The following is a 13756-nucleotide window of genomic DNA, read 5'->3' as shown; positions in this document are numbered from 1 at the left end:
CATCATCCCCATGGCTTTCAGAGCCATCCATCCATTTATGTGTAATCATGACTATTTATGAATATTCCTCAAGTGTCTCTCTCCAGCCCAGATATTTATTCTACATTTCTGAGCCAAATAACTAATTGCCTCTCTGAAGTTTCCTCTTAAATGTCTCACAGCATTTCAATATGAATATGCCCCAAACCCTTGATGTTCCATACTCTAGATGGCATCTAAAACCTGTTCCTATATGAATATGCCCCAAATCCCCTTTCAGTCCATACTCTAGATGGCATCTAAAACCTGTGAGTCATCTTTGGTTCTTCTCTCTTCTCAATTCCCCCATTCAATCCCCTGTGGATTCTACCTCCACAATACATCTTGAATCTGACCACTGCTCCCACCCAGTCTGTTGTCACTTTCTTCTTAATGTCCATCACCCTTCACCTCTACCTCTACGACAGCCCTCCAAGTATCCCAGTCTCATTTTGCTCCTCAATCCTTTGGCCATAGATCAGCCAAAGAGATTTTTGTAAAATGTAAAGGTGCTGGTGAGCCCCAGAAGTCTTTAATTTAAGGAGCTTACAATCTCACTTGGAAGTCAATAGGTACAGATATGGATAGCAGTGAAAGTGGGGATAGAGACAGAGATATCAGAAGATATAGAAGCCTAGGAAATATGGCCTGAAAACCTATTTCATATTCTCTTTGTCCAGCTAGCATACTCTGACTCTGAATCCCTGAGGGTTTGTACTTCCATGCCGTTTCTCTGCTGCCAGCCTCTTTCAAGGCCAGGAAACCCCACTTTTCCCCATGAAGCTTTCACCAGCTACTCTAGGCCACTCAGACCTTTCCTTATTCTATGTTAGTAATTATGACATAGCTGAAATAGATGCCTACTCCATGACAGACTCTGTGCTCATTATTATCTTACCGAATCCTCACAACCATTCTATGCTGTTGATGCTGTTTTAACCCCCATTTTAGGCATAAAGAATCTGAGGTGCAGAAACATTTAGGAAACTTATCTATTGAATAGAACTTCTTAGCGAGAGAGCTGAAATCAAGACCTGGGTCTGTGAGACTTCAGAGTCATTGCTCTTTATCACACCCCACTGCCTCTGAGATCCTTATAGCAGTTAAAATCTTGTATCACATGCCTTTCTATCTCCTTCTATGCCCTGTTGAGCGGCTATGTCTGTATTCGCAATGCCTTGCTGAAGACCCATAGATCTCTAATCCCTTGTACTAGACTAGTGTTTTTCAGATGCTTGTAAGTGGCAGCTCCCTCCCTTTACTGTCTTTGTTATAGTAACAAATAATAATAGAGACCTGTGAAATATGACCTGAAATCATATTTGAATTTTCAAATAACTATTTGGGAGTTCTCTAATATAAAGCCCTATGAAATATGACCTGAAAACCTATTCCATGTTCTGAATTTTCTCCCTTGTACTAGCAGGGACAACTACTTATTCAACCAACCCACCCGGGCAATCACCAAGAGTCTGTGCATATCGTTCTCTGGAACGCGGTCTTTCCATCCTCCTGAGGACTGGTGCTGTGGAAGCTGTGCTTTGCCTTAGCCAAGCTGTCAGTGGACTCTGCAGCCACTGCAGACTCTTCTGTGGTACATGCATCCAAAAAGGACATATTGGTGCTGCTTGGGAATTTCCCATCATTTCCCCTTGACCTATCCCTTGCTGTTTCTCTGCTGCCCTAACTCCACACTCCCAGAGGTAAGCCAGTAACTGTGAAATGTCTTTTGAAATGGAGAATTTCATTTGGCCACTTTTGGCTTAATTGGGTAAACATAATAGCTTATGGCCAGCCTGAAGAAATCACAACTTATCGAGAGATGCAAAACAGTTTCCCATGGTTCAGAATAACTGGATTTAGTAAATGTCAATTCCCACAGTTCTTAGAAGCTGAGAAAAAAAATCAACTTTCTTACCAGGGCTGATATTTATAAAGGTCAACAGCTTTGAAAACTTAATCTTCTTTGTTAGACTCAAGATCATCATTCCCCCCAAATGATATCTAAAAATGACATAAGAAGTCATTGGGCTTTATGATAATTAAAAAAATAATTATGATGATGATAATGATAGACACTCACATTTATTGAGTTGTTACTATATCCCAGGCCCCGTGCTAAACACTTTATCTATAGTATTTCAATTAATCCTCTGAAACAAGTAGCATTATATTACTGTCTCACAGATGAGGAAATTCAGGCTCAGAGAGGCTTAGTTACTTATCCAAAGTCAACAAATCTAAGTCTTGAGCCCGATTCTGGCATTTATATTCTTGACCACTCTCCAGTGGTTCTCAAAGTTTATTGCTTAGACAGTAGTTCTATGGATTGTATTTCAGTTCATCCTATGAAGCAAGGATGAACTGAAATACAACTGAGACAGAGGGTTTCTCAGCTCTAGTGCCCCATTTCTTGTCTACTTGGGAAACAAAACAGGGACACCTACCTAGTCCGGCAGCCCATCGTGCTGCTGGGCCTATCATGCTACTGCTCTTTCTCCCACCTGGTACTACTAGAGGAAACCTGTGGGAATGTCACCACAGACTTTACAAATGTATCTCCCATTTGACAAACAAGAAAGGAAAACCCCAGAGAGACTGAATGACTGCCCAAATTCACGTAGCTCTCACTTTAGAGCTGGAAGGCATGTTTAGGATGGCAGCTGATCTTTGAGCAACACAGGGATTGGGCGCAAACCTAATAATAGATGTTATTCATTTATCAAAGAAAAAAGGAGGGGAGGCTTTAGCCAAATAAATTTGGGATCACTGGATTAAAACAAAGTTTATAGGTTTCTCTACTGCAAGACTTGGGAACTTTTACAAAGCGGGTACATTACTAATCTCCAGGAAAAGAAAAGCAAACGCACAATGCCCCAGTCTTGTTTAACCACAAAAACCATTTTCTCCTGGGACAATTTTTATGGAGCTAACACCCCATGGGCACACTTTAAGAAATATTGTATGACTCACAGTAATGGGGTAGAACCCACCACATTTAACCCTTAAGAATCCAACAGGCTTTTTTAAACACCAAAGAAGCAAAGAATCATGGGATAAAACAGGTTAAAAGCTACTCATCTATGTTTTCTAAAAAATTAAAAAGCTTTGCTGTAATAGCTGGAATCAGAAGGGCTTTTCCAGATTTTTGTCATAATTATTTGCCGTGATTACAACAAACGTTTTTCAGAACTTAATGAATGGGTAGAAGCTATGACAGTTCTTAAAGAGTTACCAGACAATGTCCCTGCTTCAAGAAGCTTGTAAACTAATATATCTTGCAGTGCTGACTGTTTCCATAGCAAAACCTAGGGTTTCTGCTAGCCCAAATAGCACCTTTGCTCAAACTGGAGGAGAAAAAGAAAAAAACTTGGAGAACATAGCTTGGCAAGCAGACAGAACCACTGGCAATTTTTTAAAGGTTCCCTTTCCTTCAGGCTGATGAAGCCCATACTGGGTTGAAGAGTGTCCCCTAAAAATCCTGTTCAAACAGAACCTCGGAATGTGACCTTGTTTGGAAATCGGGTCTTTGTGGAGGCAATTAGTTAAAATGAGATCATACTGGATTAGGGATGGCCCCAAATCTAATATAACTAGCATTGTTATAAGAAGAGGAAAAGAAATACACACAGGTACAAAAGAAAGTCCTGTGAAAACAAAGGCAGAGATTAAAGGATGCTACCACAACCAAGGAATGCTAAAGATTTCTGGTAGCCACCAGAAGCTAAGAACAGATTCTCCCTCTGAGCCTCCAGAATCCAGATGACCCCTTGATTTCAGACTTCTGGCCTCCAAACCTGTGAGCGAATAAATGTGTTGTTTTAAGGCACCCGGTTGGTGACAGTTCGTGACAGCAGCCACAGGAAACTGATACCCAGCCCCATGGCAGGCATAGGTCAGCCTGGCACAGGCTGGATCTCAGCCCCTGACTCAGGCCCTGGATGCTCTGTGCCTTGCCCAGAAACAACCTGCTCAACAAAACAGGGTGGCCCTGCTGAAGACGCAAATGCCCAACAGTGCTGCCAACTCTAGATACTTCTGTAGCTTCCCTTTAGCTCTCCCTCTGGCACGAAACCAGACACAGACTACCCAGAAGATGAACTGAGCACTCTGCAATGGGCCCAGTACGCTACTGCACCTGAGATCATCCTCTTGGCCCTAACAACCCTGGGGGGCTGTTCTCTCTCGTGGGGAAATTGTGCCTAGGGAAAGGACATCTTTAGAACAGTCAGCCCACCAAGCAGAATGACTCTATGCAGCCCGAATACTGTTTCCCCAGGAGGAGAAAAATCCAAAGCATAAACTTTTATAAGCTTTTTTAAATTAAAACACTCTTTGTAAAGTGACGGGTTCGAAGCAAGGGAGGAGAAAGGTTTTCTGGCAAAAAGTGGTGTTCCTTTGGTGAGCAAAAGGAACTCAACTGATGAAAACACCAAAGCACAAACATTCTGTGGCCAGCAAAGTGGGTGGAGGGGGCAATGGAGACAACCTCAGGCAGGGCCCAGCTTGTAACGCTGGCAGGGCTCTGTTAATGTGCTCCATAAAGGGCTTTGGAGGGCAGGAGGAGCACCACCAACATTTTAAATGTCAGGCCAACCATAAAACAATTCATGATTAGTCCACTAAAACGTGTTTATTAGCAAATAGAAAATAAGCAGGAGCAGCTGATTTTCAAGGCTGACTTAGGGCTACTATTCAGCTACTCAACAATTATATCCTAGCCAGGTGCAGTGGCTCACGCCTATAATCCCAGCACTTTGGAGGCTGAGGCAAGAGGCGAAAAGTTCGAGACCAGCCTAGGCAACCTAGCGAGACCCCATCTCTATGAAAAATTTAAAAATTAGCCTGGCATGTGGCTTGTGCCTGTGGTCCCAGCTACTCAGGTAGCTGAGGTGAGAGGATCATTTGAGCCCCAGAGGTTGAGGCTACATTGAGCTGTGATCGCACCACTGTACTCCAGTCTGGGTGACAGCGTGAAACCCTGTCTCAAGAAAAAACTAAAAGTAAAACAAACAACAACAACAACAACAAAAACACAATTGTTTCCTGAGTTCCTACTATTTGCAAAGCAAAAGTGCCTGGAGACAGGAGGGATCAAGGGGCTTAAGGGTTTAAGTGGAGGGAAAAATCAAGAAAGGGTTTAAGTGGAGGGAAAAGTCTCAGAGCACAACACCCAGACATAAGGCAGAAATGGAGGAGGTGGAATTTCCACTTCAATCTCTGTGTCTTTAAGCATATCTCATCTTTTAAAATTCCTTACTCTCATTAAAAAGACAAAATTTAAAGATCTTAATTCATCATTCTAGAATCGGGCAGCTCTCAGAACCAGAGCACGTTCAAAGGACTCCAATCTGCCACGTAGTCAGACAGCGCTGATGAACAGAAAATGCAAATGAGGTAGAGAAATGGAAGTGAGGTATGGAGACAGCCTGATTGGTTACTGCTTGGGGTTTGCCGTATTTGAACTTGGTTTGAACAGTTGGCTGCCTGTGATTGAATGAAGCTCAGCTGCTATGATTGGCTGAGACTCCGCTATCTGTTTCCAGTTAGTTTATGTATTAAGTTAGGCTGCAGTGTGTTATGTGAGGACTCCTGTATGGAGACATCCTCAGGTCAAATTTAGTTTAATTTAACACTCAAAAGAAACCACATGTTTTCCAGACCAGAGTTGACTGATATTGTTTTCCAACTCTCATTCTGTACGTTTATAACCATTGTTACATCAAGATACAACAGTGTGCATACACGTGCTATTGGAAGTGTTAAGAATATATCTTTCATTAGTGAATTTGAAAAGTCTTTCCATTTTACCCTATACACTATATGCATAGCATAAAAATTCTCGTGTTGTCTAGAATAAGCAAAAATGCCTTTTATAAACATATGTAGAAAAAAATCATTTTTCTAATTAAGCAAAGTTATCTAAAAGATTCATCTTTCTGCCAAGCCTGGTGAAATGCTCTTACATCCTGACACTGACTTGAGGGAAATATCACGGTTCAAAGGCTCATTGACAAACCAACATCCAGTATTTCTTTCAAACCAAATGGGTAGAAACTAATTTTAAAAGAGGCAGATGCACAGTAGGGAGTGGGGAAAAAAATAAAGTTAATATAAGTAGCTTTAGAAAATTTGGAAAATTATGTTTTGGCTTTGAAAATTTGGAAAATGTTGGAAACTGTAAGGCTAGAGACAAAGGAAATTGTGCATAAACACTGTACTTTAAAGTTGCTTCTCACAGGGGCATAAGTTAAGAATCATGAAATTGCTGTGCACGTAAACTAGGGTTGAATGATGGATGGTGAGAGCCAGTGTTCTCACTCTTAGAGGAAGACGTTACAGATAAGCAGAGAGAAGGCTAGAAGGAGTCCATGTGGTGATAGATCAGTCAGAGACATCAATCTAAACTCACATTTAGCTTAACATAGATACAGATGGATAGATATAGAAATATATATATGTGTGTATACATGGATTATTATACATACGTATGTGTATCTCCTAGCTCTGTCTGCTGCAAAAACTAGAAACAGTTATACCTCAGTAGCAATGAGCATACCCAGAGCCAAAATCTTGAACTCCACTGCCATTCTCAAAAAAAAATAAATAAATAAAACAACCAGAACTCCGTGAAGAATACAATCTTGATTCTAGGGATGGTGTAATATCATGACATAATGAGAAATATATATTTGGCCTTCATCCCAGGTTCCTAGCACAGAACTCCTAAACTCTTAAAGTTTCCTGAGTGATGGGGTGAGAGGAGTGCCTTTTGTGATAATATTTGGTATTTGTTCCTGGCTCCTGACACAAGAGAGTCTAAAACCCTTGGAATTTCCTGAGTGACAGGAGTGAGAGGAGCATCATTGAGTTACTTTTCCTCAGAAGCCCCTGTTAACCATACTTGAGTTTATGCTGATGAGGTGTCTCTTGGTGGGCCCATACATAGCTTCAGGATGGGAACTGGTTACCAGAAGATCAGCCAGTGATTAGATGGTTGAAATTTTCAGCCCCACCGTGTGACCTCCAGGATGGGAAGAAGGGCTGGAGATTGATTAATCACCAGTGACCAATGATGTAATAAATCATGCCTACAAAATGGAGACCACAGAAAAACCCTCAAAAACTGGGTTCAGAGAGCTCCTGGGCTGGTGAACACATCAAGGTGCAGCTTGGGGAGTACATGGAAGCCTCGCACCCCCACCTTCATGCCTTGCCCTCTGCATCTATGCTGCTGTTCCTAAGTTGTAGCCTTTATAATAAACTGACAATAGTGAGTAAACTGTTTTCCCTGAGGTCTGTCCAGGGATAAGTTCCATTTGGTGATGGCATATAATCCTTTTTATATAGTTCTAGACTTGGCCAGTGCTTTTTCACCAGTCACAGCTATATCTCATAGACTGTCTCCCAAAGCAAATCTCCTGTGGTGGTACTAGATCATGTCTCTGATCTTAAAAACTGCTAAGTGGCGAATAATAACCAAAAAGCTGAACACGACTCAGCTGGATTCCTCAGGAGGCCAGAAACTTGATGAGACCAGCCACAAAGGTGGCTCAGAGGAGAGAGTGGTGGGAACCCCCAATTTATAGCAAGTTAGTCAGAAGTACAGGAGGCCTGGACTTGCAACTGGTGTTTGAAGTGGAGGAAGGCTTGTGGGACTGAGCCTTTAACCTTCAGAATCTGACTCTAACTCCAAGTAGATAGTGTTAGAACTGAACTGAATTGCAGGGCACCTTTGCTAGTGTTGGAGAACTGGTTAGAGTAGGGAAGAAAAAAACACACAGTTGCTGTCAGAAGTGTCATGGAAGTGAAAAACAGATCTTTGTAGATGGAGATGAAAAATACAAGATGAGCCTGAAGTACCTTGTTCCTGAAAGTAAGGAAGTACTCAAAAACCAAAAGGGTGGGGGCATGCCAAAAGGACACAGAAACAGAGGTCAACCTAAAATAGCTCCCCATGGTCAAAGCAGAAACCATTTGAGCAACAAAACAAATAAAGCAATGTCATGTGTAAATAAATATAAAATATTTATAACTGCATACTGATGTAAGTACATAATTACATAAATAAATGGGGAAGGCTAATCTTCCTCACAGAAGAATTCCAAATAATTTATGTAGATGCTCCCTTCCTAGGAAATAGAATTTAATCCCCCCATCCCTTTGAGTATGGACCGCGCCTAATGACTTACTTCTAAAGAATAAGAGTATAGAAAGTGGGAGGAAAGTCATCTTACAGTGACAAAAACTAGAAAGGACCACCTAGGCCGGGTGATAAAGATTAACATCAGTAGCGATGTCATGTTGATAGCATGTACCACTTAAATGATGTGAATGAAATACAGCTATGTTAGCTTCACCTCTGTGGTCTTCCTCCCAAAACCCATAACCCCAGTCTAGCTATGAGAAAAACATCAGACAAATCCAGTGGAGGGACATTCTACAAAATATCTGAACAGCACTCCTCAAAACTGTCAAGGTCATCAAAAGCAAGGACAATCTAGAAAACTGTCATAGCCTAAAGGAATCTAAGGAGACATGACAATTAAATGTAATGCGTTATTCTGGATGGGATCCTGGAACAGGAAAGAACATAAGTGGGAAAACTGGTGAAATGTGAATAAAATGTGGAGTTCAGGTAATAGAAATATCCCAACACTGATTTCTTAGTTGTGACAAGCGGTAATGTTCGATGCTCACAGTAGGGGAAAACTGGGTGGGGGGGTATATGGAAACTCCCTGTGCTATCTTTGCAACATTTTTGTCATTCTAAAATAAAAAGCTAATTTAAAAAGAAAAAGAGGCCGGGCGCGGTGGCTCACGCCTGTAATCCTGGCACTTTGGGAGGCTGAGGCGGGCAGATCACAAGGTCAGGAGATCGAGACCATCCTGGCTAACACGGTGAAACTCCGAATCTATTAAAAATACAAAAAATTAGCCGGGTGTGTTGGCGGGCACCTGTAGTCCCAGCTACTCGGGAGACTGAGGCAGGAGAATGGCGTGAACCCGGGAGGCGGAGCTTGCAGTGAGCAGAGATCGCGCCACTGCACTCCAGCCTGGGCAACAGAGTGAGACTCCGTCTCAAAAAAAAAAGAAAAAGAAAAAAATGGGTTTCCTTGACTAACTCCTTGAGTTTCCCAGTCTACTCAAGCAGAAGTCTAGGAAACCTGAAATCATTCAAAAATAGAGAGACTCAACCAAGTCTTCCTGTGTCTGAGTATCACTGTCTAAACAGTGGCCCTATCCACAGATGGCTAGAGTGAGCGAAACACAGTGGAAACACACAGGGCCCTTTATGTGAGGGACACTGATTTGGCCCCTTTCTCTAAGGCAGTATGCTGAGAGTGGGTCTAAAGAAATTACATCATGGAAACGCACCACGCCATCCGACCCCTGACAGGCTAACATTTGGCTGTAGAGTGACTGAGAACATGAGTTCAGGAATACAACCATGTCGTCTAATGGATTCCTTTGTATTAGATGTTTTCTTGCCCTACCACATGCAGTCACATGCCCAGTGTATGCCATCTTACCTTCCATGCAGACAATGCCCTTAGAATAATTGCTGGTCCCTGGTTTGAGATAGGTGCCCCTTCTGTTCCCTAGACGTATCTTAATCACTGCATCCATCTTGTTGGTCACATGCCAGCTCCCTCAACCTGGCTGTGTTGCAGGCGTGTGCCTTATTCATCTCTGTATCCACAGTGCCTAGGGCATAATAAGCTCTCAACAAATGTTCAGTGGATGACTAAACATAAGAACAAGTGACTGAATGTTCCAAATTCGCAAAGGCAATCAGGAAATGTGATTATCCAAAGTAGCTTACACAAACTGAATGCACAGCTCTGTAAAAAGTCAGCTTCCTTCTTTTTCTCTTCCTCTCTTTGATCACCCTTTCCCAAATATGGAAATCCCAAAAAGGAACAAAGCCAGTTCTGAGCAGGATTTCATTTTGCAACTGTAGTTAAAATGTAATCTGTCACCAGCATCACTGGGATGTATATGTTCTTAGTAAGAGCCACGCTGTTCTAGATGAAGCATAAAAAATCCTGTAATGATTATGTCTGGGATCTTTGCATACGCTGAATCATCTCCAAAGCTTATTTCCTACATGATCATACCTGACCCTGGAACAGCCTTGTCATGTCTTCCAAGTACAAATAGTTATCAGAATTTACTGAGGAGGAAATTGAGGCTCAGAGATGGCTGTCTGATACGAGGCAGATACGAGGCTCAAATCTGAACTTTTGACTCCAAGTCAAAGGTTTCTTCTATGGAATTTCACTGCTCATCACCTAGAAGAAGAGAGAAAGACCAATACAGAGAAAGGAACTCGAGGGCACCATGATGTGATTGGAGCAGTAAGGGGAGGGCTTTGGACAACAGGGACTTGAGCTGGATAAGTGGGAAAGAGAGGTTGTCCAGGCAGAAGGAACAGCAGGGGCAAAGGGAGGAAGCAGGAGCTGGCAGGGCCTCTGAGAGGCACCCTCAGGGGGCCAGTGACTGGGACAGTGGGGTAACACAGGCATACCTGGGAGCAGAAAAGCCCTTCTACCTGTGAATTTCAATGGATGGACACTCACACAAAGCTAAGCTGAACCCTGGTGCCAAAGTGCCTTTGACGCAAACATGGTGTGAACATCCTTTTGCCCTCTGCCATATTGTAAGGGCACATACTCTACACTAGGATGGTTGTAAGGATTTACCATAACTAATTTTTTTCCTTGAGACAGGGTCTTGCTCTGTCACCCAGGCTGGAGTGCAGTGGCACAACCATGGCTCACTGTAGACTTGACCTTCCAGACTCAAGCGCTCCTCCTGCCTCAGCCACCTAGTAATTGGGACTACAGAAATGCACCACCATGACCAGCTAATTTTTTTAATTTTTAGCAGAGATGAGGTCTCACTATATTGCCCAGGCTGGTCTCGAACTCCTGGGCTTAAGTGATCCTCTGCCTCTGCCTCCCAAAATGCTACTATAACAATTAAGAAGAAGAGCATCCTTACAATGGAAACAAAAGTAGCCATTAAAAAGGAGGCTGAAAGTGATAAGGAAAGAACAAATACTATACATCCTAATGTCTGAGGCATTTGACAATATGAGTGATTCTCAAAATCAAATAAAATTCTGCCACATGTGAGGAATGCTATAACTTTGCGATGTATAGCAGTCAGAGATGAGTAAAATGCAAAGATTTTGAGTATGCAATTTGCGGATCAGCATGAACTCTAATTACACATGAGACTATTGTTAGAAATAGGCTAGGAGTTTACTTATTCAATCTTTCCATAAATATTTGTTGAGAATCTACTATGTGCCAAGAACCATTCTAGATACTGAGTATAGAGCAGTGAACAAATCAAGTCCCTGTCCCCATGGAGTTTTTATTTTATAAGGAGAAATGGATGACAAGCAACATATTTATCAGGTGCTGATATGTGTCCTGAAGAAAAATCAATCAGGACAACTGAGTTAAAGAGTACTGGTGTGGGAAGGCCCAAGGAATATTGATGCTTGTGTTCAGTGGTCAGCTAGACCTCTCAAATAAGGTGGCTTTGATCAGACACCGAAGTTTTTTGAGATCCAGAAGTTTAAACATGATGAAAATGCCATCAATGAAACTTTTTGTAAGTTTTAACTTTTTTAATTTTAATTTTAATTTTTTATTCTTTTGTTTTTTGAGACAGGATCTCACTCTGTCACCCAGGCTGGAGTGCAGTGGCACAATATTGGCTCACTGCGACCTCCACTTCTCGATCTCAAGCGATTCTCCCACCTCAGCTTCCCAAGTAGCTGGGACCACAGGTGCACACCACCATGCCCACCTAATTTTTTATTTTTTACTTTTTGTAGAGATGGGGTCTCTCTGTGTTGCCCAGGCTGGTCTCAAACTCCTGAGTTCAAGCAATCCTCCCACCTCAGCCTCCCAAAGTGCTGGGATTACAGGCATGAGCCACTACACCCTGTCAAGTTTTAAATTTTAACTATTTATTTAATTTCTATTTATTTAGTTTGAGAGGCAGTGAATTTATGCTGCAAGACACAGCAAGTCCAGTAGGCTCTAGAAGGTAGGTCCCAAGAAATGTCATCGCGCTCAAGAGACCTGCATGTCAGTCGTGTGGACACCAGAACTGCCAAAGCTTTCTCAGACAGTTGCAAGAATCCTCAAAGAGCAAGGTTACCTGCTTGCCTTGCTCCCGCCTCCTTCAACTGCAAAAGGAATAAAAAGGTGTCTCTTTTGACAAACAATGTGTAATAAAACAGTCACCCCTAATAGGCAATGAGTGTGTCTGAGTTTAAAGCTTACAATTAACTCACATTTCTATTAGGTCGAAACGATCTGTGAGATACAGACTTGAACTCTTTTTGTTCCCTTGGCTTTCAAAACCTACGTTGTTGGTGAGCAGGTAAGGCATGGGAACTCATTTTCCTCTCATTTAGCCCTTCACAGGACAGACACAGAGGCATCTGCTTTGCTTTACAGAGAATGCTGGTAAATCTCTGAATGCTGGGATTTTCAGGCTCTGCCAATGAGTAACATGTGCTCTCAGCTTAGCCCAGAAGGAAAATTCTTTCCAATTTGGAGGGTGTTTTTCACGCATCATGTTGGCATCGGCCTGCCAGTCACATTCATAATTCAAACCCAGCCACATTGTGTGACAAGGCAGAGCAAAGCAAGCAAAGCTCAGAGGAAACTCAAACCAGCCCAGCCACAGCCCTGATGGCCTGACTCATTCATGTCCTCTATCCCCAGGGAAGGTGGGTTGGCCCATAATGAATCTCCCACAAGCCAAACAAAGGACTCTGAGCCGGACTGTTCTGGGAGGGAAATGAGATCTTATCCCTTAATTACTTAATGTCCCTAAACACTCTAAAATCCCTCCTCTATGCTGTTTGGACCACAAGCTCTGGGGTCATTACCTGAATTTCTGTCTCAGCTTCACCACTCGCTGTGTGACTGTGAGCAAACTGCTCGGTTTCTCCACCTCATAGGAATGTTAGGATAAAATGAAATTAAACAAAACGAGAACCTACTATGTGCCTAGCACATAGCTCAAAATCACTGCTAGCTAGTGGTATTATTTCTGCCCTTTGTCTCTTGCCTGGACTATTGCAGTGGTATCCTAATGGTTTTCTACCTCCAGTCCCCCGCTAAAGCCATCCAAAACATTGTTGCCAAAGTATTCTTTACTCACATAAATCAGATTCTAAAACTCTGCAGTGATTCCTCAGTGCCCTCAGAATATATCTAGATTCACCTGCAGGGCATATAAAACTCTTTGACATCTGACACCTCTGTATACCTGCACTATGCTGTTTGTTCAGCCCAGAATGCCGGTTTCTCACCTTGACCACCTGCTAAGCTCCTGCTCATCCCTTGAGATTTGCCTTGAGCATCATTTCCTCCAACCTCTCTCTCTGTCAATCATAGTCAAGCATCTTTTTCTTTGCTTCCTGTGGAACACTCAGTATTGACTTTATGATGGCCCTTAGTACATTGTGCTGTCATTGTTAGCCTGGCTTTCTTCCTTTATAGCATGTTCAGTTTAGCCATAAGAGTGAGGCCAAAGGACAAGAGAAAATGACAACCCACAGTCAATGGGATGCCTTTACTCTATTTTTTCATCACCTCAGCCAGCTAGCAATACACAGAATACACGCAAAGCCATGCCATCCTATGCTTGTGATGCTAAGGATGTCAGATTTTATTGCGAAGAGGCAATAGTTGTAAGTAGG

This window comes from Macaca mulatta, chromosome 14, assembly GCF_049350105.2.
Source record: "Macaca mulatta isolate MMU2019108-1 chromosome 14, T2T-MMU8v2.0, whole genome shotgun sequence".
Taxonomy (NCBI): domain Eukaryota; kingdom Metazoa; phylum Chordata; class Mammalia; order Primates; family Cercopithecidae; genus Macaca; species Macaca mulatta.
The sequence above is the reverse complement of the archived record's forward strand: the minus strand, read 5'-3'. Positions refer to the sequence as shown.